At 34.3% G+C, this 27,635-nt stretch overlaps 1 protein-coding gene across 1 annotated transcript in view; it reads left to right on the top strand.

Moving 5' to 3' along the window:
* Positions 1–27,635, top strand: part of LOC115888777 (mothers against decapentaplegic homolog 6) — a 122,771-nt gene that overhangs the window by 90,299 nt on the left and 4,837 nt on the right. The window lies entirely within an intron of this gene.

Genomic DNA, 27,635 nt, shown 5'->3' with positions numbered 1-27,635 from the left:
AGCTTCATTCAGAACCTCCCAATTAGTGCGCTGAGAGAAAAAACGTTGTAAAATTAAAAATAATGCTAATGAATCAAATAAAATCAAACATGTTTTGGCCTCATTAATGGTCATAATTGAATTAATAAGATATCTATTGATTTTATACATATAGTAGTATATAAAACATACATGATCATTGTCATTGTTAGTGGCATATCAAATTTAGAATAAAAATGCTGCCTATTTGATTTAAAGAAATATACATTTGTTTATTAGTGTTTTCCTGTTGTTTTTCAAATACTTTCCTTTTATTTCAAGCTTTTCTCTTTATATTTTCAAATGCAATGCTTAATGATTTATTAGTATGTCACTTTGTTTAAAACTTGAGTGGATTTTAATCGAATAGGATCAGTACTAATAATTTAAATGAAATAAATATCAAATTTATTAGGAAAATAACTTTATTTCGGAATTGATCTTTTGGTGATAAGTAGGTAAATACAATTGTATTGAATGTCTTCCAAAATCAAAAAAAATAATAGATATAAGGGTATCCTGGTGAATTTTGTCTGGTGACGAATCATTTTTGTAATGTCCTGGAATTGATCTGTCTTTATTAGATTCCTTCAAAGGTCACAGAGATTCTAAAAAAGAAAGCAACGTTTAGTTAAATATATGATATACTTTTCTCCATCTTAAAACTGGAGTTAACCTGAAACAGAAATGTTTCTATACAGGGTATAGAGGATTTGCAGGTTTTCTGAATCGTATAATTGCAAAAAACAGTATGTTTTAGGTTCCTAACGCCACTATAGATGAGAAAACCGCGCTATGTTGAATTTAAAAAGTGGGGTTCTTAAATTTCTTGAAAAAAAAAATCATTCATTCGTGAAAAAATATTGTCGTTGGGTAATACATTAAATTTTCCACCCTGTACAAATTTCTGTTCTGTACAGGATGAGTCAACGATAGAGTAAAGTCCATCATCTCAATAATTGTTTGGAGGTTTACAAATAAATGTTAAATACAAAAATTATAGGGAAGGTTGAGATACACGTTTTAAATTATTGTAGAATATATTTGTATTGTATATTTTTTTTTGTATTATTGTATATTTTTTTGTATTGTATATTATTTGTATTGTTATATTGTAGAATATACTGGGTGCTGCATAAAGTAAAAAAAAATAAGGAAGGTTGGAAAAAATATATTTTTTATTTATTTATTAATATCTCTGATATTATCGAAATATATTTACTCATATATAATATATTATGTAAAGTGGTCCAAAAGGAAGCCAAAAATGCAATAAAATACAGGATGTTCCATTTAAAAAAAACATACCGATCCACTTATACATGTTTGAGCCACCCTATAGAAGTTGAAATATTTTCCTGTAATACATCCTCGTACATACTTTAGGTTTGAACTTAAACAACATTGCGAAGTTTATTATTCTAGGAGCTACAAATGCCCGACGCACTACTGCCGGACCCTGTATATTATAAAAAAAATATTATTAGATAAAAAAGTTATAGAATTTTACGTAGAATTTAAAAAATAAAATAAAAAATAGGGTGTTGCATTTTACATGTTATATCCGCAACACTTTTTTGAAGCACTCTGTATATTCTACAATAATTTTAAAATAAGTGTATCTTAACCCTCCCTGTAACTTTTATATTTAACATTTTTTGTAAATCTCAAAACAAAGGAGATAATTACCTTACTCTATCGTTGACTCACCCTGTACATTCTGTAATGTTCATCAATATATTTTTTTACCTTTTATACTGGTACGAGCTGTAGTAAGTTCCACCTTTTTAACAATTTTGCTTAACAATTCTAAACAACTACTTAAACAACACATTACCTCTAAACGATACAATTCTCCTTTTTGTCACTAACAACTGTCATATACAATAAATATCATTGTACTATTCAAAATCATGGAACGCGACAAAAATCATACAACAACGTGTGGCCTAATCGGGCTTATCCCGTCAATACCGCCAAACACCATCTTTCGATGTCCACCTCAAATGCATGACTTTCTATTGGCAAATATTAATCACGTGGCAAAGTTACAGTTGAGGGTTGGAACCTTTGGTGTTAAGATCTAACATCATTTTTTAGTTCTAGTTGTTAATTCTTGTTAGGTTATTATGTTCTACGAGGCATGTTTTTTAAGTAAGTACCGTTTTGCGATTCCGCCGCCGCAGCGCTACGGTCGGCGTTCCGCGCATGCGCGCTGGTTACCTACATCTCTTGTCTATGCACAGACGCCAGTACAGTCTGATTCTTCATTGTATACGTTGTTTATTGAGTGTTTAAGATGCCTCCGACAATCGTGAGCCCCGCCGATTGTGAAGTACGGGCTGTCATACGATTTCTTAGTGCTAAAGGCGTAAAACCGATCGATATTCATCGTGAGATCTGTGAAGTTTACGGACAAAACACTATGAGTGATGGAATGGTAAGGAAATGGGTGAGAGCATTTAAAGATGGCCGCACAAATGTGCATGATGAAAAACGGAGTGGGCGTCCTTCGGTCGTTAATAAAGATTTGGTGCAGAAAGTGGACGAAAAGGTGAAAGAAAACAGACGCTTTACAATTTCATCATTGTGCGACTACTTTCCTCAATGTTCTCGTAGTGTTTTGTATCGCATTGTGACCGTGAACTTGAATTACCGGAAATTGTGTTCACGTTGGGTTCCGAAAATGTTGACGGATTTGCACAAAACCCAACGTTTAGGCAATGCATTGACTTTCCTTGAGCAGTACCACAATGAAGGTGAAGATTTTTTAGACAAAATTGTTACTGGTGACGAAACATGGGTGGCCTACGTCACACCAGAATCGAAACAACAGTCCATGCAATGGCGACATTCATCATCACCCAAAACAGTGAAGTTTAAGCAAACAATTTCTGCCCGGAAAATCATGTGCACAGTTTTTTGGGACAGAAAAGGAGTATTGCTAGTGGAGTTTCTGCCTCGTAATGAGACAATCAATGCAGCATCTTATTGTGAGACATTGAACAATCTGCGCCGTGCAATTCAAAACAAAAGACGTGGCAAGTTGAGTAAGGGTATTGTTTTGCTGCATGACAATGCCCGTCCACATGTGGCTAATCGGACCAAAGATCTCATCAAATCTTTTAAATGGGAAACTCTAGATCATCCATACAGCCCTGATCTGGCGCCCAGTGACTACCATTTATTCCTGCACTTGAAGAAACACCTGTGCGGTCAGCGTCTTCAAGACGATAACGAAGTCAAAACAGTTGTGATACAGTGGTTAACCAGTCAGGCGGCAGAATTTTATGAGGAGGGTATTGAAAAACTGGTGCCACGTTATGACAAGTGCCTCAATATTCACGGAAATTGTGTAGAAAAGTAGATTAAGGTACAGGCTTTCATGTAAAAATAAAGTTATTGCGATATCTTTGCACGTTTTTTTTTAATTCCAAAACGGTACTTACTTAAAAAACATGCCTCGTATTTTGGTTACCCGTTTGTTACTTTTATTTTTTATGGTATTTATTTTATTTATTTATTATGGAAGATTGGTTTGAAAAGTTTGGACACAGAGTTGTACGGAAAGGTCATGCTAGAGTGTGCTATTTGCGCTATTTTATACTACTTTTTGTTCGCGGAGCAATTTCGTGCATGAAAAGTAGTACCGAATAGCGCAAATAGCGTGCTCCACGAACCCACCATTAGTTTAAACTACCGTTAGTTTTTTTTTTATAATACCATTATACCAATATAATTTTGTCTATAAAACCAATGGCCAATATACGGTTTGTAGCCTAGACTTTATTTTATTTCATTCTCAACTCTATCTATAACACTGGCTATGATAGAAACAAAAATGAATACTGGTCAATATTAATGCCGGGTTTATACAAAATTTGCATAAATCATAATCATAATCACAGTCTTAATCATCGTCATAACTTTTATACGATTATGATTATGATTGTGATTACGACTATGTAAATTTTATATAAACCCGGCATACCTTGCGCAATTTCTTGTCTTGAAATTCAAGACAAGAAATTTTGAAAGTCTTGTCTTCAATTTCTTGCAAGAGTGTCTTGGTCTTGCAAGACTTTTTCAAGACTCTTGTGCAACACTAATAGAAACCAACGCCCCAACCCAGTACAATATTAATTAATTATGACGTTCTGAACGCTTACATTAAAATTAGGTGAACACACTTCTACAACTAATTGAAATTACTAATTTATTTCACTGGTTTCGAGGTTCAGAATGAAAGGCTCTCAATTTCCTTGAAACCGCTAAATCTGCGGCGAGCCGGCAACGGCGCTTGGTGGCGGCACTTAAAAATAGAGATTACGCGCCGCCGGTGGCGCCAAGATTACGCTGTTTACGATGATGGCCGGCCGTTACGTCACCAGGCGACCGACCAATCGAAGGTCTCGTCGAGGCGCGGCAAGGCGCGATTTCGAAAGGACGACCGGCGACGGAGAACCGCCACGATGACGGATTTGTGTGTTTCCATGTACAGGGTGAACAAGAAAATTACCGCGCGTATTAAAAATGTATTTTTTTTTATTATCTTTTACTAGTTGATACTGATGCTCCACTTCACTGTGCACAAACATGTGGAACGATACATTCGTTTAAGCATTGTCTACACAAAAACGGTCCAAAAAACATATTTCACTTATTCTGTGTCTATTGCGAACTAGATGGAAAATTTCAAGCAACTGCAGAACAGTCAGAAAAACTTGGCCCAAATACGTCCAGGATATTGCTGTTAGGGTTCAGAATTCCCGGTTCTTTTGAGGTATGACGTGTTTGACAGATAGACTACGTATTTAACTGCTCAACTTATGAAGTGGTCCTATAAACATGGTATACACTGCTCATAATTTGAAGTAGAATCTATACTAATATATTAAATCCTTAAGTGACTGACATACTGATTAATCACGATCCTGCTCAAGCCACTCAACGTAAGAAGCTCAATTTTGGCATACAGGTTGATTCTAGGGTGTAGAGGTTCGATAAGAAGGGATTTTTCGAAATTCCAGTTCCAAGAGGGTGAAACCAACCCCTCAAATATTACAATATTTTTTATTTAAAAAACGGTCAAGTTTCCGAAAAAACACCTAAACACGTATATTTTATTTTGTTTTTTTTTACATATTTTAAGATTTTTTTAAAAATGTATACAGGTTGTTTCGAAAGTAGTTGTTCTTGCGTAGCTAGATATTCTGTGCTTTTAGGTAGACGATTTCAAATTACTCCAACACATATTTGTGTAACTAGCTTATATGCATGTACGTTCACACTTTTCTTAATGCGCTTGCCAATTTATAAAATACATATACAGGTTGTAGCGTATAGAGGCAGCCTGTAATAAATTAAACCGGTGCCAGTAAATCTTGCAAAGAGCCTGTAACTTTCCCGCTAAGCCGACATTAATGTATTGAAATCATAAGGAGAGAATGCCATTTTGAAAAATCCATTTTCAACTAATTTCGTTCTTGAGGGTCTAATATAGTCACGCGACTGTAAGCTATATTTTTACGTGTAGCATTATTTTTATATACTTATTCTTATTAAAAAACAGTATGTGCACTATGTGTGACAAAGGTAAAGTAAACAAACAAAAGAGAATATAAAACAAGTATACAAATTGCATTGTCAGTCTTTTTGTTTAAAATAAACATTTATAAATGTTTACATTGTCAAAGAATAAAAAAATAAAAATAAGATTCAAAAATATTCAGTAAGTTTATAGTAAATATAGTAATAGCAAATATTAGACCAGTCAGTGTTTACAAATTTGATTATCAAAATATAAGTCATTTACGGCGTAGAAAGCCTTGTCTATTGTCTATATAGTATTTGTTTCGAGTTGTATATTATTGAACTTTTAACTAACTCTGAGCGTGGGGTAGGTAGATAAAGATCTTGCTCCGCGTTCCTGAGAGGATAAGTAGTGTGAGATGGCCTTTCATGAGAAGCTGATACATGCTTACGTATTAGGCAAACGGATTCAAATATAAATAAGGAAGAAAGAGTTAATATTTTTAATTTTTTAAAAAAGTCCTGGCAATGAGTTCTGCTGTTTAGTCCCACTTAGTGAATATCGAACAGCTCTCTTCTGGAGCTTGAAAATTCGGTCAAATTGAGTCGCACAACACGTACCCCAGAATGGAAGGGCATATCAGAGGTGTGAGTCAAAAAGTACATAATAAACAGTTCTAGCCACTGACAAGTGTCTAAGCTCCTTAGAAACAGATCTTAATGCAAAACAGGCAAAGCGACGATATGCATGTCCCATTTCAGAGAATTGTCTACAACATGCCCTAAGAATTTTACAGATTTTACGGCGGTGGAGTTGTTAAGTACAAAAGGCTGCAGCGAGTTTTTATACGACAAAGCTTTAGTTTTAGAAATGTTGAGACTCAGGAGGTTCGAATCGCACCAAGATTTAATGAGTTATTTGATATAATCCTATGAAGTGCCTTGACGTTCTTGTTGCTCCAAGTGAAGCTAGTGTCGTCCGCAAAAAGGCATATTTTACCACTGATGTTTATGTTAGCAATGTCGTTAATAAAAAGAAGAAACAAAATAGTGCCTAGCCGGGGCTTAAAGCGGTGGCTTAAAGCGGCAAAATTTCACCCTTTCGATTGGCCGCCCCCCGCTTTAAGCCCCGGGATCGCGCTGGCAGACATGACTATTTCATAATGGCTACACATAAGGAGACTTCACAAGAAAAATTAGCCATGTAACGATGATGAGGTTTTTTATGTAGCTTAGACTAAAACCTGTCAATGAAAATATCCATGAAATTTTACTTCCTAGCAAAGAACTTTCTTAGCTTTAAATCAAATGTTTTTCTTCGAGTTTTTACCAAATCACAGAAAAAAACAGGGCTTCAAGGGGGACTTCATTGACACAAGCTTAAACATATTTTTAATTATTTTTATGAAGTATAATTTTCGGATTTATGACAAAGAATAAGAAATGAACAAATCTAATAATTGAACTATTAATTTATAATACGTACTTTTAAATTGCGAACTTTGTCAATTTTTTGTTTATTTGATATAGGTAAATATAGCGGGTATATTATGTGGATCTCAAATAAATGAAAACCGATTAATCCCATACCAGGAATGTTTAATATCATGAACAGATATAATTTTCCAAATAACATTTGTCGTTCTAAATATAGTGTTGTCAATAAAGCAGCCGGGTCAACAAACAGAACTTTATTGGTTCTGGATCAGTTGAGAGCAGAATATTAGGAATGTCCCTTTGCCAATAAATTATCGATATTGCCACATCGATTTTCCACTTCTCTGAAACTATTTCAAAACAAAAATTGGTCAAGTGCGTGTCGGACTCGCGCACGAAGGGTTCCGTTCCATTCATTATCTATACAACATTAGACATTATATTATTATAAACTTTTTTCCGATTTAACTGAAATTTTGAATGCGCGTATAAGTGCGCATTTAAAAAAAAATGAAGAAACACATTACTAAAAATTGTATTAATCAATAATAAATATGTAAAAAGTAAAAATAAATATGTAAAAATTAAAAAAAGAACGGTTTTTCGAACCTGCCTTACTACGTTCCAACGTCATAGCAACGTAAAGTCCTAACGCTTTAAACCACCGAGGACTTGAAAGATTCTATGTAAAATTCTTAAAAGATAATGTTTAGTGAAAGTACTTTTTTATTTATAAACGTTTATTTAATTCTGTTTTTAGTATTTGTTCTTATAGCGGCAACATAGATACATTATCTGTAAAAGTTTCAACTGTCTAGCTATAACGGTTCATAAGATAGACCAGCGTTGCCAGGTTAAATATTTTTATTTCCCTAGCATAATCTCAAAAAATTCCCTAGAAGTTCCCTAGATTCTCAGTTCCAAAATTCCCTATAATTTCCCTAGAAAACGTTTTATTTCCCTAGATTTTTCCCGGTTTCCTATTTAAAACAGTTTTTTATATGTTTTTTTTAATGTGCAGGTATTTTATCTGGTATCTACGAGTACGAGTACGTGTTTCCTTCATAAATAAATAAGTATAGTAAACTATTTAGTTCAGATTTTGAATAAAAAAATATTACCTATTATAATTTGTAGATTATATTATATTGAAAACCATTCTGTAAATAATAATATTACATGATATTACTATATAGAACACAAAATAAACAAAACAAAAACATTGAACAAAAAATAATATATTCCGAGTAATATTATAACGAATACACTATATACTCTACCTAGTCAGTAATAGGTGCAAGATATATTTGCTTTAAAAATGTATTTCGATTTAAGAAACACAATTTAATAAAATTTTCTGAAAATTCCCTAGAATACTAAAAAATTCCCTGTAATACTAAAAAAATTCCTTTTTCCCTGCAGAGTTCATTTTTTCCCTAGATCTAGGGAAATTTCCCTGCCAATGGCAACACTGAGATAGACCTTTGTGACAGACGGACGGACGGACGGACGGACGGACAGCGAAGTCTTAGTAATAGGGTTCCCGTTTTTACCCTTTGAGTACGGATAGGGATGTTAATATTTCAGAAATTTTTGATTGTTGCAGAGGAAATTTCCGAAACTTTCGGAAATTTATGAAATTTTAGGAAATTTTACAATTTTACATATTTTTTGTTGATACAGTAAAAGAATAAATTAGATAGACATTTGATACCAACATGTAAGTGAAAAAAAAAACAATAAACATAATATTAGTTGTTATATTTTTAATAAACAATACATAACTCATTAAAGTCATACACATAACAAAAATCATTGGGTAACATTTGTACTTTGTACATAAACCATGAACTATGACTATGAACTTAAAAAAAAAACAAAAAAGCACGAAATATAAATTTAAAAACGTAAAACACAAATAACTGAATTTTTCTATTCCGGAATACTTTCAGGCGCCGAGTTGGTCCCATCTTTATAGGGTATTATAGTAGTAGTAGTACTGTCTTCGTCAGTTTCTATTTCCAAATCAGATATATTTGATGTATCATCTGCTTCTGATTCTGAAGGATGCACCTCTACCTCTACGGGTTCTAGTGGTTCTGGAGGAGTTTCATGTTGTTGAATATCATGCTCATATCCACTTTTTGTTTTTGTAGTAATAATTTATTGTAATGAGCTACGAACATTATTTTGCCGGCTCTTTGTGCAGTTAAGCGATTCCTTTTTTTAGTATGGATAAAACTGTAAGTACTGAAACTTCTCTCAGTGACTGCAGATGACGTTGGTAAAGACAGCAGAGCAACAGCTAAATATTTCAATTGAGTATTTTACACATTGCTTGCCACCAACTTAGACAGTCTACATTTTTAACTGACATCCAAACGTAGTCGAGAGCCCATAAACCCGATTTGGCGCAATAATTTGTTACATCTGTAAAAATGGCTTTCTTATTATTGACAAACTGAGGACTGAGGATGTTTGTTGGTGATATTGTTGATAGCGGCTGTTGATATTCCATAGCGGCTATGTGTTCTTCATTGTTAAGGTGCTCTCCCAGGAAACAGGGGGGTCCAAGAGATTCGCGGCAAAACGCATTGGTTTAAGAGCCATACGTTTTCTATTTTGTAAGGCGGAGAAGCCTTCTTTTTCTTCTGATTTAAGAATAGGCATACTCGATACACTTTCGTTAAATTTTTGCTCAATGTCTTGAATTTTGAAAAGAAATTTCTTGCAAAATTCGGATTTTTGCGAATATTCGCGATTTTGGGACCGAATATTTCGGAAATTTCTGAAATTTCCTGCAAAATTCGAACGGAAATATTCGCTACCAACATCACTAGGTACGGAACCCTAAAAACATCTCAAAAACGTATAATTTTTGAAAATATAATAACTTAATAATATTAATAATATGTAGGTACTTCTCTGATGCTTCAAGAAATAGCTATCTTCCCAAATAGCATTTTTGGACACATTTTAGGTGATGTTTCTAAGAATTGTGTCTGTTTCTTGACACAAAATGGAAACGGTATGCCACAAATAGGAAACATTTTCGAAACCTATATATGGTGGCACTAGCTGTTTCCTGAAATGTTTCGATGCGGAATCAAAACTATTAGAGGAAATGTTTCGAAACATTTTCTGCAATTTGTGTCCGAGATGTTCCCGTTTTCAGCAGCCACTGTTTCTAAATGTGAAGAAACAAAATACCAAACTAAAATAATCTATGTCTGTGTGTGGATTTCAAAATGAAAACAACCATCAACAATGTCGTCCTCCGCCATAATTTTTTTGTCTTAAAATCTTTGTTTCTAGTTTTTTTTGCATAAAAAATGTCTGGCAAAAGCAAATTCATCCTTTCATTTAAAAATGTACTTTCATATTTTTAATGCCTCTTCTATATATCATTATTTGTTGCTACAAAATATTCTAGTTTGAGATATAGATTTTTATTTTTATTTCTATATCAATGGTTCTGAAAATAAAAATATATAAATCAATATAAGTAGAACGCGTTCTAATGAGTTTATAAGCTTAACAGCCGTTAAAAACAGATATTTTTAGTTAAAAACGCTATCACTAACCAACATGGCGGAATTTTAATTCATTATTTTATAAAATTAACATGGAATCGGACACAAATCATCTACATTATGTCATATTTGTGTCTAAAAAGAGAGAAACTCGTGTTTCGAAAATGAATCGACAATAAATGAAAACCTTGTTTGCAAAATGTTTCGATTTAGCGATATGTGTGTAAATTTCGAACTAGTCACCTGTCAACAACGCCAATCAAAACTTCTCGTCAAAAAAATGAAAACATTTTTATTTACTTATTATCAACATCAAACACAATTAAAACATAAAAATATGTATTCCGTTGTGGAAAATGAGAAAAAAAACGTTTGCTGGTAACATTTTTCTTCGGTTTTCTGTTGGGTATGGGTAGTGGCTGTTATTACATTTTTTTTCGTAAAACAAATTATCTCTGTAATGCGTATAATAAATAATTATAAAATCGCATAAGAAAAGTATCTGTATTTGTATTCACCATATGTCCTTCCTTCGGCTTTTTTAATGATGAGTACTAAAAAAATTTGAAAAATGCTTAAATGCAAAAACTGCAAAACAAAATCTAAACAATAAAGTAAGGTTATGTTCTCAAATTTGTCAGTATATCAAATAAGTTACGGAAACTTTTCAGGCACAAAACGGGTACAAAATCTGTAAATGTGAGCTGCATCTGTTTCTTAAAAGTTTCTAAAAGTTTGTGATCTTTATTGTTATAGCTAAACAAAAAGCGATTTATGTTACGAAACGTTTATCAGCAGAGATTTTGTTTCGATTTTGTGTCTAAAAATGCTACTTCGGTCGTTTGCGCGAGTCCAAAACTACCGATTTATTAAGATATCGATATTACGCCATCCGATTTTTCTCAGCGTATCGATATTTTGATTGGTCGATATTTTCGGACCTCCCTACACGTAAATTTTTGCCGGCCGCAGTGATGGCCGTCCGCAAGATAGAATTACGTAAACCAAAACCGAATTCGTTTGATTTTTTGCGACGTACGTACGTGCTGTAGAACGTTTCAAAATACACATGTACGTCCGTATATCTGTATGCGGCGGGAGATAGTTGATTTAAAACTGCTTTGACATCTTTTTATTTAATAAGTTTCTATGGGCTTATCTCTTAACTAGTCGATTTTCAAAAATTTCAAAACACCATAACACGATTTAATTAATTAAAATAACTTATTAATTATCGTTGTTCTACAATGCTGTTCGGTCTCATTTAGATAGCGGGATTTTTGTATATCTTTAAACTATATTTGTTTGTTTTTAAATATTAAAACATTATGACATTGATTATAAACTTAAGTATGGCTTTTTTTAAATTTGTATTTTTTTTAATTGAGGTTTTCGCTTTTAAATCTTACTCTACGCGTAACGGTTTACCTGGCAGTCTTACCTGATCAAGGCGTATCAAGTAAAACCTTGTGTTTAGACGAAAAAAAAAATCGGTAAAAAAACTTTTAAGTTAAACGGTTTTATCTTATGTGCACTGAAAACTAGAAAATAATAATAACAATTAGGTATTTTGAACTTCTAGTTCAGAAATATTTTAGTACTAGGCAGAATAGCTTTTTGGCATATTAGACTAAAATAAAAACGTGGGGCCCATTAACTATTGCTGTAATACTTTCTTCTATACTAAGTGTGGATTGCATCGACTTATATAATCGTAACTGGAAATTTTGACAATCAATAACCAGCCGTGGCGGCTTCACCAGCGAACGCCGAGCTCATGATCTACCAAAGTATAAAGATATGCTTTGCCATAGGTAGGATTTCAGAGGGGCCCCACGTTTTTATTTTAGTCTAATATGCCTAAAAGCTATTCTGCCTAGTACTAAAATATTTCTGAACTAGAAGTTCAAAATACCTAATTGTTATTATTATTTTTTAGTTATCAGTGCACATAAGATAAAACCGTTTAACTTAAAAGTTTTTTCGTAAAAATAGTTTCGTAAAAAAAACAATCTTTAAAAATAACAAGGGTAAGGGGGTGTCAATATATAAAAAAAAACTTTCTTTTTCACGCTATGCTCTGGAGTTATTTTTTCACGTAGTAAACAAATATTTTTGTCTCTTTTCACTTCTACATAACCTACAGCATTATCTCCGTACGTCTCCCTACCTGATTTGAAAAATAAGTTTATAACATTAATATTTATAACTATATAAAAGTTCGTAACAGAATAAATGTTACATACTCTCTTTTTTTTCCTCGTAATTTAGCACCAATAAATTGGGAATTTGTATTTATAAAAGCAGCCAACATAAAAGCATCGACTTTTGGCAAGTTATCTGATTGTGCTTTTACAAACCGCGGCAGTGGCCTAGAGAGGGCAGTTATAAATATACAGTTGACGCGCTAAAATTCAAAATAAATTCTTAGTTATAAATCGTTTGTAAATAGTTCTATAAGTCTTTTATCGTTATTATTTTTGTTAATTAGTGTTAAATAAATAGTGTTTAAATAAATTGTGACTTTCTATCCACACGGAATCGACGAAAAACGTAACAATAACATATTTCACAAAGGTTAAAAAAAATGAGGATTTTAATTTTCTTTCCTCGGCTAAAAATCGACTTTTCGTTCAATAATCATGAACATATTATTTTTTCATGTCTTAGCCCACGGCCACACAGAAAGCGTTTTTTGCGTTTTTTGCGTTTTTAGCGTGAAGCGTCTTTAGCGACAAAAACAAAATTACAGGATTATATAGGAGTGGCCACACCAAAAGCGTGTAGCGTTCGGCGTGTCTCGCAAAAAACGCAAATGAAAACAAATCAATTTGTTTTCTGTAGCGTCTTTAGCGTTTTCTAAGATGAGACCCCGTCATAGGCGGACGTTATATTTAATAAATACAATAAAAATAAATTAAATAGTATGCATTTTTTTCATTTTAGGGTATTACCTAAAAATATTTTTATAAAGAACATCTACTGTTTAGGAAATTTGAAGGAAATGTTTGAAAAAGTGTAGTTTGAAATGTTGAAAAAGTAATAAATTAAAGGAATATTTTCTTACGCGTAAAAAATAGTTTTTTATGCGCAAAAAGTGTTTTTCTTCTGCGTAAAAAAAGTTTTTTTAAGAGAAACAAATAGTTTTTAACGCGTAAAAAATAGTTTTTACGTGTAACAAATAGTTTTTTTACACGTAAAATATTTCTTTTGGGTAAAAGAGTTTTTTACTAGAAACCATAAGTTTTTGACGCGTAAAAAATTGTTTCTTTATGTGTAACAAATAGTTTTTTACACGTAAAAAATATTTTTTTTGCGTAACAAAAGGTTTTTTACCAGAAACAATAAGTTTTTGACGCGTAAAAATTAGTTTTTTACGTGTAACAAATAGTTTTTTACACGTAATTATTTTTTTGCGTAAGAAAGGTTTTCTACCAGAAACAATAAGTTTTTAACGCGTAAAAAAGTTTTATACGTGTAACAAATAGATTTTTACACGTAAAAAATCGTTTTATACGCGTAAAAAATAGTTTTCTACCAGTAACAAATAGTTTTATACGCGTAAAAAATAGTTTTTTACGTGTAACAAATAGTTTTTTACACGTAATTTTTTTTGCGTAAGAAAGGTTTTCTACCAGAAACAATAAGTTTTTAACGCGTAAAAAAGTTTTTTACGTGTAACAAATAGATTTTTACACGTAAAAAATCGTTTTATTTAGTTTTATTCGCGTAAAATAATAAAAATAGTTTTTTACGTGTAACAAATGTTTTTTTACGCGTAATAATATGATTCACTTTACAAAATTTGTATTAAAATATCGGTATTTTTGATAAACACGTGGACTGCTCACAAATACACGTCGCGTCACTATACGTATTTCTAAGCCGTTAACACGTTTCGTTTACAACGAGCTCGTGTGTCAGGGCCGTCTCACTAGCTCGTATGTCACGGCTTTGAATTTTTACTCCCAGCGCGCGTAAAGAAGTTTCACTCCAAAATGTTTCATAAATCATGTCCTAAAATTGCATTAGAAACTAGAAATATTTACTATTCTATTATATAATTATAATTATTTATTATATTATATTATAATTATAACAAGTACTAACCACAACACTACAGCATAAAAAACTATACACATATAAACTAAAATTCGTAAAATAAATGGCAAATAATAATTATTGTTTTTACACACACCACTGGCACTAGCAGTAGATTTAAGGGCGTAGATAAGGGGGGGTACTGGGGGACAGTACCCCCCCCCCTGACGCTTGACGAGATACGAGAATTGAAATAGTCATTGACTATGAAAGGATTTTTTTTAATTAAAATCCGACATAAGAACACTTTGTATGCTTTTAATTATGTTGATTTATCGTTTATAATATGTTCGACCTAATTAAAAGCACACAAAGTGTTCTTATTGGCCAGGACAGATTAGTGGGGTTAACTCTAATCAATATCCATAAAGATATTGAAATAAATGTTGATGCTGTTATTGATAGGTTTTCCAAACAGCGTACTAGAAAACTTCATTTTGTTTTGTTGTTTTATTTATAGTTTATAGTTTTTATAGTTTGTTTGATAGTTTAGAGTTTTTTTTTATAGTTTATAGAAAATTAACTAATAAACGTCGTTGTTTCATTTTTGTTTATGTTATTTACAAATCTATATTTTAATTTTTGTGTTATGTTTTTATATCTTTTTGAAGACAAAAAAATCGCCGTCGTTTTAATTCGACAAAAAAATTCCGACGGTGATTTTTTTTGCGACTTAATCATAGTACCACCCCCATAGCATACACCTATCTACGCCCCTGAGTAGATTGTGTTTGTCTCCGAATATATGCCCCGGCTCGTCCACAATTCAACCCCAGCATCTTTTATCTTCGTCTCTTCAACGCTAACGGCGCCGATCTCGCCTATCTCTTTCTCACAGGATTGATTGTTGGACGGGCCGGGAATCCACGAGCTTGCGACGTTACTTATTGACATCTTGATAGAAACTGCAGACCTTCCGCGTCTTTTGCGTGTTTTTAATGGACACAAATCGAAAAAAACGCTTAAAACGGTAAAATCGCAAAAAGCGCTTGAGACGCAAAACACGCAAAACACTTTCTGTGTGGCCGCGGGCTTAGACTTCTAAGAATTAGAAAAAAAATCATCATTAATTAATTTTAAATTTTACTATAAAAATAAATATAAAATTGAAAAAACAGGTTTTTTTGAAAATCTCGAAAACCGTTTGAGTTAAAGAGCTAAAAATCCAGGTGAATTATTTTGATTCGATACCAAATCGATCCCTTGAGCGCGAGTCAAAAAAGCCGCGGGGGCAGATTTCCCATATTAATCCGGCTTTACACTTTTGTTAAAAAAAATCAAAAGTTAAATCGCTTCGTACTCCGTATAATGATTGTTAATTAGTCAATAACCGATTAATTGATAACGTTCACATGTTAGATTCAGAATAACGTCCTATAATTAATAACTTGTGTGTGTTTGCTGCTCGTTGCGGCTGTGATTCTTAGAAATGAATTAAAAGTGTGTGTAACATTTTGAAGTAGTGCCAGGACCGTTCGTCTCGTTGTTTTTCGTTGCTGTACGTTTTTTACAGATGCGGCGATATTAATATTTCGTTTATAAGTTATTAAATCGTTAAACTTTATATATTTTGTTGGTGCATGATACATTTCTCGTGGGACATTTTCGTAATCATCGCTAGAAATATGTACTACTACCTACGTTAAGCAATCAGTTCAAAAATATATATCATATAATATATAATAACTAAAGTTTTGTCTATAAAAGTACTATACAACCTTTTGTACTTAATAACACCACTATTGACGTCGTGGACTCTTGTGAAATTCTTGTAGACAAAACTCGTTAAAATGGGACTTACATATCGAAGCTTTATCAAAGAAACTAAGCGCTGCCTGTTTTGCGCTAAGATCAGTTTCTAAGGAACTTAACTTTATCAACCTCTAGAACAGTCTATTATGCCCTTTTTGAGTCGCATCTTCGTTATGCCCTTCCATTCTGGCGCGACAAAATTTGATCGTATTTTCAAACTTCAAAAGAGAGCAGTGCGATATTTATTGGGACTGAACAGTAGAACTCACTGCCAGAATTTCTTTAAAAATTTCAAAATACTGACTCTTCCTTCTTTATTCATTTTTGAATTCGTTTGCTTAATCCGCAAACACATATCTGCTATTCCCGAAAGGCCATCTCACAACTATCCACTTAGGAATGCGGAGCACGATCTTTATCTGCCAACCCCGAGCTCAGAACTAGTTAAGGGCTCAATACTGTAGAATGTCAAAAAAATGTACAATCATCTGCCTTTGAATATCAAATCGCTTTCATTCTTTCCCGCATTTCGCAAAGCTCTGAAATATTTGATCATGAACAATTTTGAATTTTAAAATTTTGATCATCTCACACCATCATGTCAAAAAACTCTCAGACATCAATTTTCATCTAAATATTGACCTTACTTCAGAAACTATTTGGAAAAAATCGAAATATAAATAAAACTTCTATACCCTGTATCTCCGAAACGAAGCATTTTAAGACATACGTTTATACGAACTTTTTTACTTATTTTTATGTGCAGAATATGCTGCCGAAGTTTCCGGAATACAGTTCGGACCACCCTGTATATATAATTCTATGGGTCACGAAAACTAATTTCGTTTACATTTTGATATTCTGTTTTACAAAATGCATTTTTCACATTATTTGACTGCCAAGCTATTTTTTTTAGGACATTGTACAGACAGGTTTGTGTTGTGAAACAGGTCTTTGAACAGATTGTTCGCTTTGCCTCGCTAATGTATCGGTCATGTTTTTCATTAAAAAGAAAAAACGAAAACAATCGTGTGGGAAATTTTTTGGCAAGACCGATTAATGGATTTTCACTTTTGGCCTGGCAAAATCCACATTAATGGACTAAAAATATACCTGCAAGTTTAATTGTCGTATGAGTTTTATTAAAAAGAGACAAATTGACATACATAAATTAAATATGTAAAATAAATATCTATACCTAACCTCTCAAGAACCTAGAAGACTCGATCCGTAACTTGGAATGGGAATTTTCCAATTGTCTTAAGACACTCGAAAGAATTTCTCAGAACTTGGTTCAGAGACCTGGAAAATTATATCGCCATTAATTAACAAACTCCCCAGTATTCATAAACCGCTGTCTGCAAAAAATTGTTGGAATATTCTGACCAAATACTATCAAAAATGAGGATTTATGGAGCTTAACCAACCAGAGGCTGGTATATAACGAGATCAAACTGAGGAAATGGAGGTAGATTGGTCACACTTTGATGCGAAGCAGCAACAAGTTTGGAGGTGTTGGTGTGTCTTTGTGGGCGGTATTGTTGCCGTCACTTAGTTTTCTTAAAAGAGACCATGCTTTTCTACTAGAAGTCTTGAAGTCCAATGCCTGAACGGTTTCCACCCATCGCCCTCGACGGGCCGCGTCAAGACTGTGTAGCAACTCGTCGGCAATTTCCTGGTCGTTGCTAGCGAGAAATGCCTGGTATTGGGTTTCGCATTGCTCGTCCCATCCTGGGATATATTGTTTGCGGTATCCTCTGGGTATGGCCTTCTTTGCGGAGCTTACGACCGCAGCTACAAATCTCGTGTATGAATCTGCTCTAGGAGGGATCCACCTCAGGCACTTATCCAGACTATTAGAGAACATTTCCCAGTTTGCTCTCTGAAAATTCCACCGTGGTCGAGGGAAAGATATTACCAAGGGGATAGTTATTCCAATCTCTATTAAAGCAGGTCGGTTTTGGCTATGTGGAAAGTCTGGTAGGATTTTATGAGATGTTCTTAGTGGTATGTTATTATGTAGTTCTTTGTCTGTGGTCACGAAGCAAAGATCCGGATTATACCCACGTTTCCAGGCCGCCGAAAAAAAGGAATCTCTATCCTTTGCGTCAAATACAAGGTACATGTTATTTTCATCCGCCCAATCTACAAGTGCCTCGCCATTTTCATCGTTATCTCTGTATTTCCATTGCGTATGATGGCTGTTGAAATCACCTACATAGATAGATGGATGTTGCAATGGTAGTAGAACTTGTGGCCATGGGACTGCCGGAGGTTTGTACGTGTTATTTATGGTGTAATCTCCTATTTGGATCACCACCTCATGTATGTTGTTGGAAGATGTTGAGTGCAAGTGAACATTTTCGATATTGGACCTCACATAAGTTGCCACACCATAAGCGTGGTGGTATGTGGCCCCGACTAGATCGTAGCCACATACCTTACCCCTCTTCGTAAGCTGCTCCTCATTCTCCGTATGTGTCTCCTGAATGGCAACGACGTCGATGTCGTTTTCGGTCAGTATAAACCTGCAAAGTTGCAAAACTTCCGGACTTTTTTCCAAGCAAATATCCCCAATGACTACTACATTGCGAGATGTCAAACCAATTGCAAACAACCGAATCCGTTGGGGAGCATTTATTGAAGCCCTATGCTCCACGCAGGAGTAAAGGACAAAATGAATGAATGATCTAGGATTACAGCTGTGCTATTAGTTATAATAAAAAGACGAAAGAATTTATTTTTACAATTCTGTTTACCATTGCTCGCGAATGCAAATTGATGTCGGCGAATAAGCGGCGCCTTGCTCGATAAAAATAAACTCGAAATCGAATGGAAATAAGAAGGCACGACGCGTACCGATCAAACAATTTTATTGTTTATCGGTTTTTTACAGCCGCCTTCGATGTTATTAGCCATTCGCTTTACGAGGCGAATTGTTGCATTTGTTGTTCGTACACAAAATTATCTGTTTAGCGCGACGAATACTGTGCGTTTTCCAGGACCATTTTTTTTTTCGTAAAACTTGTAACGTTTTTAGTTCGTTGCATGTATTTTTTTATATATCATTTATATGATGTCTGGCGTATCGTCATCGGATTCCGTATCGTTCAGGCCTGATAATTTATTTGGCACGCTTGGCGTAATTTTTACGTTCCCTAGTCGCCAACCCTGTTATCGTTTCATCGCTCCAAGGTTAGGTGGCTCTCCGCGCTTAACCTCACCTTTGTTCATCCGGCTTTTAGAATTGGTAATAATTTAAATTTTGCTGCAAAATCTGAATCAGCTGCCATTTCGAAGCAACAGGGTAGAGTTTTGGATTGACCCACCTTAACTCGTATTTGTATTTTGCTGGCACATTGATGTTCTTTTGTTTTTGTCCTCCAGAATGTTACATGGAAGAAAGGACAGTTTCTTTGTTTATTATTGCGCCCTCGGAAGTATTTCGAGGGTCTTATGGACGGACTGTGTCCAAGGTACTGGTAGTGTTCCCCTGTACCGTTATCTTATGGACAGTATCCAAGGTTATAGTCCTAGGTTATGGTCCAAGGTACGGGTAGTGCTCCCTTATACCATTATCCTATGTACGGATGTCCTGTGGACGAGTGTCCCCAGTAGGAATGATTTTTCTTACATATAAAGTGCCCCAGCGTGGATATAGCTTGAGCCCCATGCTGCTTCGTTCCCATCTAGTTAGTAGTTACGGCTGTATCATTTCATGGTGTCCTCATTCTGGCCCCTTTTGTTGTATTGGATGGCCGAGTACAGAGATGTGAGACCACCTCACGCTGTTACTGTTTGAAGCAAGATTACATAAAGAACAGCTAAGTGTAGATTTAAGTTCTAGTTTTACATTTAACATCTAAAACATTTTCAGTCTTAAACAATAACGTACATCTTAAGTAATATCGTACAGACTATGTTTAGTGGTTAGATTGTTAAGAACATTCATGTCGATTTAATCTTTAAAATATAATTTAGCTCTTAGGTTTCATTGCATTACGTCTTGTAATGGTATTACTTTTATAGATATTATTAATGCACTATTTTAACAGATGATAAAGATGTTTAGTGGTTAATAACTTCTTAAAGGAATTTTTTTTAGTTTTTAGTTAAAAAACGTTTTAAAAATTTTTTTGTTTCAAATGAATTGTTTTAGTTTATTTTTCTGTTTATTATTTTAAAGAATCCGTTTCAGTTTGTGTTCATATAGGTATGTTTAATAAAGTTGTTCCTAAAAAAATCAAGTTCAGTTAATTTTTTTTATTCCTTTTTCGTGAATATTCAATAAAATAAAATATCGGCCGATAATCGGCATGGTGGCCGATATGGCCGATATTGTTATATCGGTATCGGTATCGGTCGATCACTAATATAGGGCTCTCTCTAGTAAGTGTGATTTCAGAGCTTTGCGAAATGCGGGAAAGAATGAAAGCGACTTGCTATTCAAAGGCAGATGATTGTACATTTTTTTTTGGCATTGTACAGTATTGAGCCTTTAACTAGTTCTGAGCTCGGGGTTGGCAGATAAAGATCGTGCTCCGCATTCCTAAGTGGATAGTTGCGAGGTGACTTTTCGGAAATAGCAGATATGTGCTTGCGGATTAAGCAAACGGATTCAAAAATGAATAAAGAAGGAAGAGTCAGTATTTTGAAATTTTTAAAGAAATTCTGGCAGTGAGTTCTACTGTTCAATCCCAATAAATATCGAACTAAAGTGTTTACTATCATAAAATTTTTTGGTCCAAAGAAATAATAGTGGAAGCGATCGAAGTTTGATAGCGAAAGGTTGTTCGGAGAGGTCAAGCCGGTGCCGTCCGCCGGCGTCGCGACGCTTCTCGTCGCCGTCGCGATAAACAAGCGGCGCGGCCGCCCTTGCCAAATTTTAAATTTAGCGATTCGGTCATTCAACGTCGCCCAGTCAAAATAAGCCGGCGCCTAACGATAGATGAATATAGAGAATCTGCATCGGATTGCCAGCGATTTTTTCTATGCAGCGCGCCGCGCCGGTGTCTTCCGATCCGGCCAGGCGACATTTCTAGGACGCGTTTCTCTGGCCCCTATGTCTATATGTAATTGCGTTTTGGCATTCGATTTTGGGACTTTGTATGCTATACAGGGTCGACAAAATACGAACTTCCACGAGCCATTATTGCCTTTATATACTTCGAGAAGGCTTCAGAGGCTTTTACTTCCGAATTCAATTACTGTCAATGTATTTAATGTGAAGCCTTTTGTATTGCGTTTTATAGATAAAATACTAAAATATTTACCCTTTTAATTTTTTATTTTAGTAATTTTAGTAAATTCTTAGTTATTTTCTTCTTAATTTTTTGATTTTTTTAATTGTTTTTTAAGTAAATTTATTGAAATAAATGAATCTAATATTTAAGCTATGCCTATTCTGCTTATATTCTAATCATTGAAATTTTGATTGAAATCGAATTATACAGTTTGGCGCGACATATACGACGCGGTTTTTGCAAGGAGAACAAAAGTTTATATTGAAGTGAAATTTTGTGAGCTTGTGTCAGTCAATTTAAAGCATTTTCTAAAATTATGTAGAGTTCTACAGGGTGTCTCCAAAAAAGGTTACACATCAAAGTTATTCTTTTTGTATATGGATATATGTTGTATCCCTATATATTAATTGATTTTTGGATTCTAGAAAAAAAATAAAGGTTTGTTTCATTAGAAAAGTATATGACTAAAATATATAGTTTTTTAAATACATTCACCGGCACGAAAAATAAGCACCTTAAAACTTTGATGTATTTTAAAGGTTAATATATTTTGTTTTAATGGGTCGATTTTGATGATTTTTAAGCAGTGTGTAGCCAAATTATTTGACTTTTTAGTATCTTTTTCTAAATTAAAAATGAAACTCTCCATCTGTTAATTGTACGAGGGAAAACAAAATGTTGATATTTTGGTGAAAGTTTAAAACACCCTCTGGAATATGTTAAAACGCCAAGAAATTTAAAAATCATTTTATCATCTAGAATCTAGATACATCCTTTTTCGATGGTTTGTTTTTTGGTTCATCTCATTAGCTTTACTTTTGTTAGAAATATTCGTTTTTGAAGAAGGCACTTAACATTTTTTTGTAATTTTTAACCATTACAATACCAATAACCATTATTTTGACATGACCATGCCTTTGCTTTTGGGTCTAGTCAACACATCTGGTAAGTGCTGGTCCCGAAGCAGTTCTTCTTGACACAAGATTTGCTTCATTTAATCTTCTTCTTATACTCCGATAGTTAATATGTACGTTCCTTATACGTACGTTGAAATGCTCTCAACACGAACAGCAGAAGCTGAGATAGGTACCAAAACTGTAGTTGTTAAAACAACGCAAGGAACTCCACAAGGTGGAGTGACCTCCCCCCTACTGTGGAGCTTGGTGGTGGATGAATTACTGGAAGAATTAACTCTAGCGGGAATACACTGCATAGGGTATGCAGATGACATAGTCATGATTGCACGGGGGAAACATGAAGGCACCCTGTGTGATATTATCCAAAGAGGACTCCGCATCACTGAGAGATGGTGCAGGACTGTCGGGCTGAGTATCAACTCAGACAAAACCGCGATAGTGCCATTCACCAGAAGGCGAAGTTTGAAAAACTTGAAAAGAATCCATCTAGATGGAAAGGAAATACTGCCATCACAGGAAGTGAAATATCTGGGAATAACCCTGGATAGTAAACTTCTCTGGAACAGGCATATTAAGAACATTACCAGCAAAGCCACAAAGGCTCTCATGATATGCAGAAGACTGGCGGGAAATAGGTGGGGCTGCGCCCCTAACATTTTGCGCTGGATGTATACCATGATAGTAAGACCCATGATTACTTATGGAGCAGTTGCTTGGTATACAAAACTAGAGCAACGTACAGCAAGGCAAACCCTGTGCAAAGTACAGAGACTGGCATGTATCTGCATCACAGGTGCCATGAGAACATGTCCAACAGCAGCAATGGAGGTCATTCTAGACCTAACACCACTGCATATTGTCGTCGGTAGTTATGCCAATGCGACAATGATTAGAATGGTCATTGACGGAAACAGTACTGGGAGAATTTTCAGGTCAGGGGCTTGGAACACCCTCAAAAAGAAAATTCCACTTCTCCAACTCCCAGTGGATGACATACCAAGAATTTACAACTTTGAGAAACACCTCACTGTAGTATTGAGTAATAAAAAGGATTGGAAGAAAGAAACGCTTACTCAGCATATAAAAGACCATACCATCACGTGGTATACTGATGCTTCCAAAACCAAAGCAGGGACAGGGATAGGAGTATTTGGGCCGAAAACTGAATACTCCGAACCAATGGGCACCTACCCCAGTATCCTTCAGGCAGAAATTTGCGCTATCGAAAGATGTGTACAATTTATCTTGGATAGGAACTATCGAAAACAGGAAATTGCCATCCTATCTGATAGTCAAGCAGCACTTAACGCGATCAACTCAGTAACCATCAATTCGAAGTTGGTCAAAGAATGCCTAGAGAAGCTCAACAAATTAGGTAAAGAAAATAAAGTCCTCCTACTCTGGGTGCCTGCTCACCAAGGGATAGAAGGCAATGAAAAAGCAAATGATCTAGCTAGAAAAGGAGCAGACACTCCACTAACTGGACCAGAACCGTTCTGTTTTCCAAACGGGAATCAACTGAAAGCGGAACTGAAGAATCTGGAAGACTCCATCCGTAACTTGGAACGGGTGTCCTCCAACGGTCTAAGACACTCGAAAAAGTTCCTCAGAACTTATGACCGAGAAAAATCAAAGGTTTTCCTTGATTTAAGTAAAAACAATCTTCGGATTGTCACGGGGTTTCTAACAGGACACTGTCTCCTCAACGAACACCTCAGTAGGCTGAAACTGAGAAACAACGGCGAATGCAGATTTTGTGGGGAAAATGGGGAAACACCAGAACACCTTATCACTGAGTGCGCCGAGACGACGACCATTCGTGCCATGAACCTTGGTACGTCTGATGTCGAGGATGGAGAGCTGGCCTCTGTGGAGCCGTCTCAGATACTTGCTTTTGTTAAAGCTCTGAGACTGTATGATGAGTTATAACTCGTTATAACTCAAGAAAGGGGAACACACAATAGATCTATAAGGTCGCGGTGATTAACTCCCCTCCTAAACATTCTACATTCTACAAGTCAACCGCAGAATCAAATCCCTCAAGCGGCAATGTGCAGGACACCTGGCAAGAGGACGGACAACAGATAGACCACAAAAATTACAGCATGGTAATCACGAGGATCACCCCCCTAAGACACCCAATGCGCCGTCACTGGCAATCCATAACTAAATTACGGATATCGACTATAATTTCGGGGTAACGAGTATTTCCCCAGATTGTGACTAAAACTATACGCTCGGGTAATGATAATAATTAGAAAAAATTGAACAATCAGACACTTTATCGTGTCGTTCCGAACTTCCGGCGCCAGCCGCGACCTTACTAGGACGTCTCTGGCGGCACACGGATTAGTAAGTGACGTCAGTTGACGGTACACATTCCTACAAGTGGCCGATGTTGCCAGGTTTCGCCGCCATCGTAACTTCACTGCCATATACGTACAGATATAAACTCGAGATAGGGATAGGCTTAAAATGGAACAAGTATTGTAGTATTTATACCTTAAAATCTTGAGATTTTTAAGTACACGGCGAGTTTTAACCCTTTATAGGTTAATGGTTGCTAAATCGACCACTTTAAACTATAATATATACAGGGCCGCTGTTATAGTGTTATCTATGTAAACGGTCGATTATTAGGTAAAATATAGGAGGTACCGCAAAAAGTTAAATACAAAAGTTATATAATTTTTAAATATCTATTGGCGGGTAATAAATTTAAGTATACAAGGTCGGTCATAAAGTCGTGGCACATCGAAGTTTCATTTTATTAAATTTAACCCCCTGTATATTATTGCATATTTCGGTTCTTCCTTTAATTCTAAGCAAAAATCGAAATACACACAATGTACCTCAAAGCAACCGTTTCCGAGTTATTGACTTTTCAAAATATCACTTAAACAATTTGATTTAAATAATTTCGATATGTTCAGTTTAATTTAACGATGCCATTCTGCCAAAACTGTGATACTTAAAAATATTTGGAAATTACAAAATTTTCGTTTAACATTTTAATTTTTCTATTTATGGTCATTGTGTATTACGATTATTGCTTAAAATTGAAGGAAGAATTGAAATATGTAATAATATACAGGGGGTTCTATTTAAAAAAATGAAACTTTGATGTGCCGCGACTTTATGAATGACCCTGTATAGTTAAATTTATTTACTCCAAAAAAAAACAACGGTTTTGAAAATTTAAGAAAAAAATCGAAAATGGGTACGGTATAAAAATCAAAATTAAGTGTTTCTAATTACATAATAGTAATAGATATGTATCATCTGATAAGAGCTGTTAGATTCGGCTTGTAACTCGTTAAAAACATTTCGAAGAACCGTGTGAACAGAAATGTAGTAGGTATAATCTCGATCGTACTGGTATTACCTGACTCTTATCACGTATACCAAAAATAATCGTGAAAATACGAATTGAAATTTAAAAAATGGGGAAACAAACCATGTATTGACCTAGGACAAATAATAATAGAACTTTGTTCAATTTTAGTACCACTGTTGTATCTGAAAGTATAGTTCTATACTAGTGGTGCATCTAGAGATTTAATCTGGGACGGGTAGTGGCGATATTTAAGAAAAAAATGGTTTTTTTTTCAAACGTCACAAAATAATTAATGGAAATTCTCGCACAATCTTGTATAAAAATTATTTTTTTAATTTAAAAATTGTTAAAAAGTGTGCCATTTTGTTTGTGCCCTTCGCCATAACATTTTTCAGCAATTTCCTGTGAAAATAATCGTGATGCTTTAGAAAATAAATGGTCTAACCTCTCAATCATCACGTGTTTTTATTTTTAGGATACTTTTTCTCGAGTCAAGGATGCGTACTTTTCATCTCCGCTTATCTTTGCAATATTATCGCGATTAATAAAAAAATACAGTGTTGTCACGCTGGTGGTTCTGTTTATCCTTTAGTACTCGTTGTATTTGCTATTAATCATAAGGTGACTTGACACTTTTTTTTATATAACTAGATTAACCCGGATTAAACACTTATGGATGAGAAAAAATTGATTTTTTTATATATCATGGTTGCATCATATATTCCGTTAAGTTATTTTTAGGTGATATTTTTAACTAAGAGTAACAGTTCTAACTTAGTTTTGTCAATCTCTAATTTGTAATTTTGTTGATTTTATTCAATAAGTAACAGAAGCCTGTTATTTTAATCTGATAATTTGAAACAGTTTTGCCCACGACTATCAGAGGTCTGCTATTTTAAGCTGAGACTTTTAAATAACGGTAACAGATCTAACTGATATTTGGAAATAACATTTCCAACTGATATTTGAAAATAACAGTTACAACATTTCCTACTTTTATTCGGAAGTAACATTACCAATTGATTTTAAAATAACAGTTACAGCTGTTATTTGGAAATAAGTTTCAGTTGTTATTCGGAAGTAAAATTTCTAACTAATATCTGAAAATAACAGTTAAATCTGTGATTTAGAAATATCAGTACAACTGTTATCCGGAAATAACAGTTACAACTGTTATTTGGAAATAACAGTTCCAATTGTTACTCGAAAATAAAATTTCCAACTGATACTTCTTGAAAATAACATTTACAGGTCTTATTTGGAAATATCAGTTTCAACTGTTATTTGGAAATAACAGTACCAACTGTTAATCGGAAATATCATTTTCAACTGATGTTTTGAAAATAACAATTACAATTGTTATCCGGAAGTAACAGTTCCAATTGTTATTCGAAAATAACATTTCCAACTGATATTTTAAAATAACAGTAACAACTGTTATTTGGAAATAACAGTTTCAATTGTTGTTCGGAAGTAAAATTTCCAACTAATATCTGAAAATAACAGTTACAACTGTGATTTAGAAATATCAGTTCCAACTGTTATGCGAAATTAACAGTTACAACTGTTATTTGGAAATAACAGTTCCAATTGTTATTCGAAAATAACATTTCCAACTGATACTTCTTGAAAATAACATTTACAGCTGTTATTTGGAAATAACAGTTTCAACTGTTATTTGGTAATAACAGTACCAACTGTGTGTTATTCGGAAATAAAATTTTCAACTGATATTTTGAAAATAACAGTTACAATTGTTATCCGG

Source organism: Sitophilus oryzae, unplaced genomic scaffold, assembly GCF_002938485.1.
Source record: "Sitophilus oryzae breed Bouriz unplaced genomic scaffold, Soryzae_2.0 scaffold_808_pilon_pilon, whole genome shotgun sequence".
In the NCBI taxonomy this organism is placed as follows: Eukaryota; Metazoa; Arthropoda; class Insecta; order Coleoptera; family Curculionidae; genus Sitophilus; species Sitophilus oryzae.
This window is presented reverse-complemented; position numbering and strand designations above follow the sequence as displayed.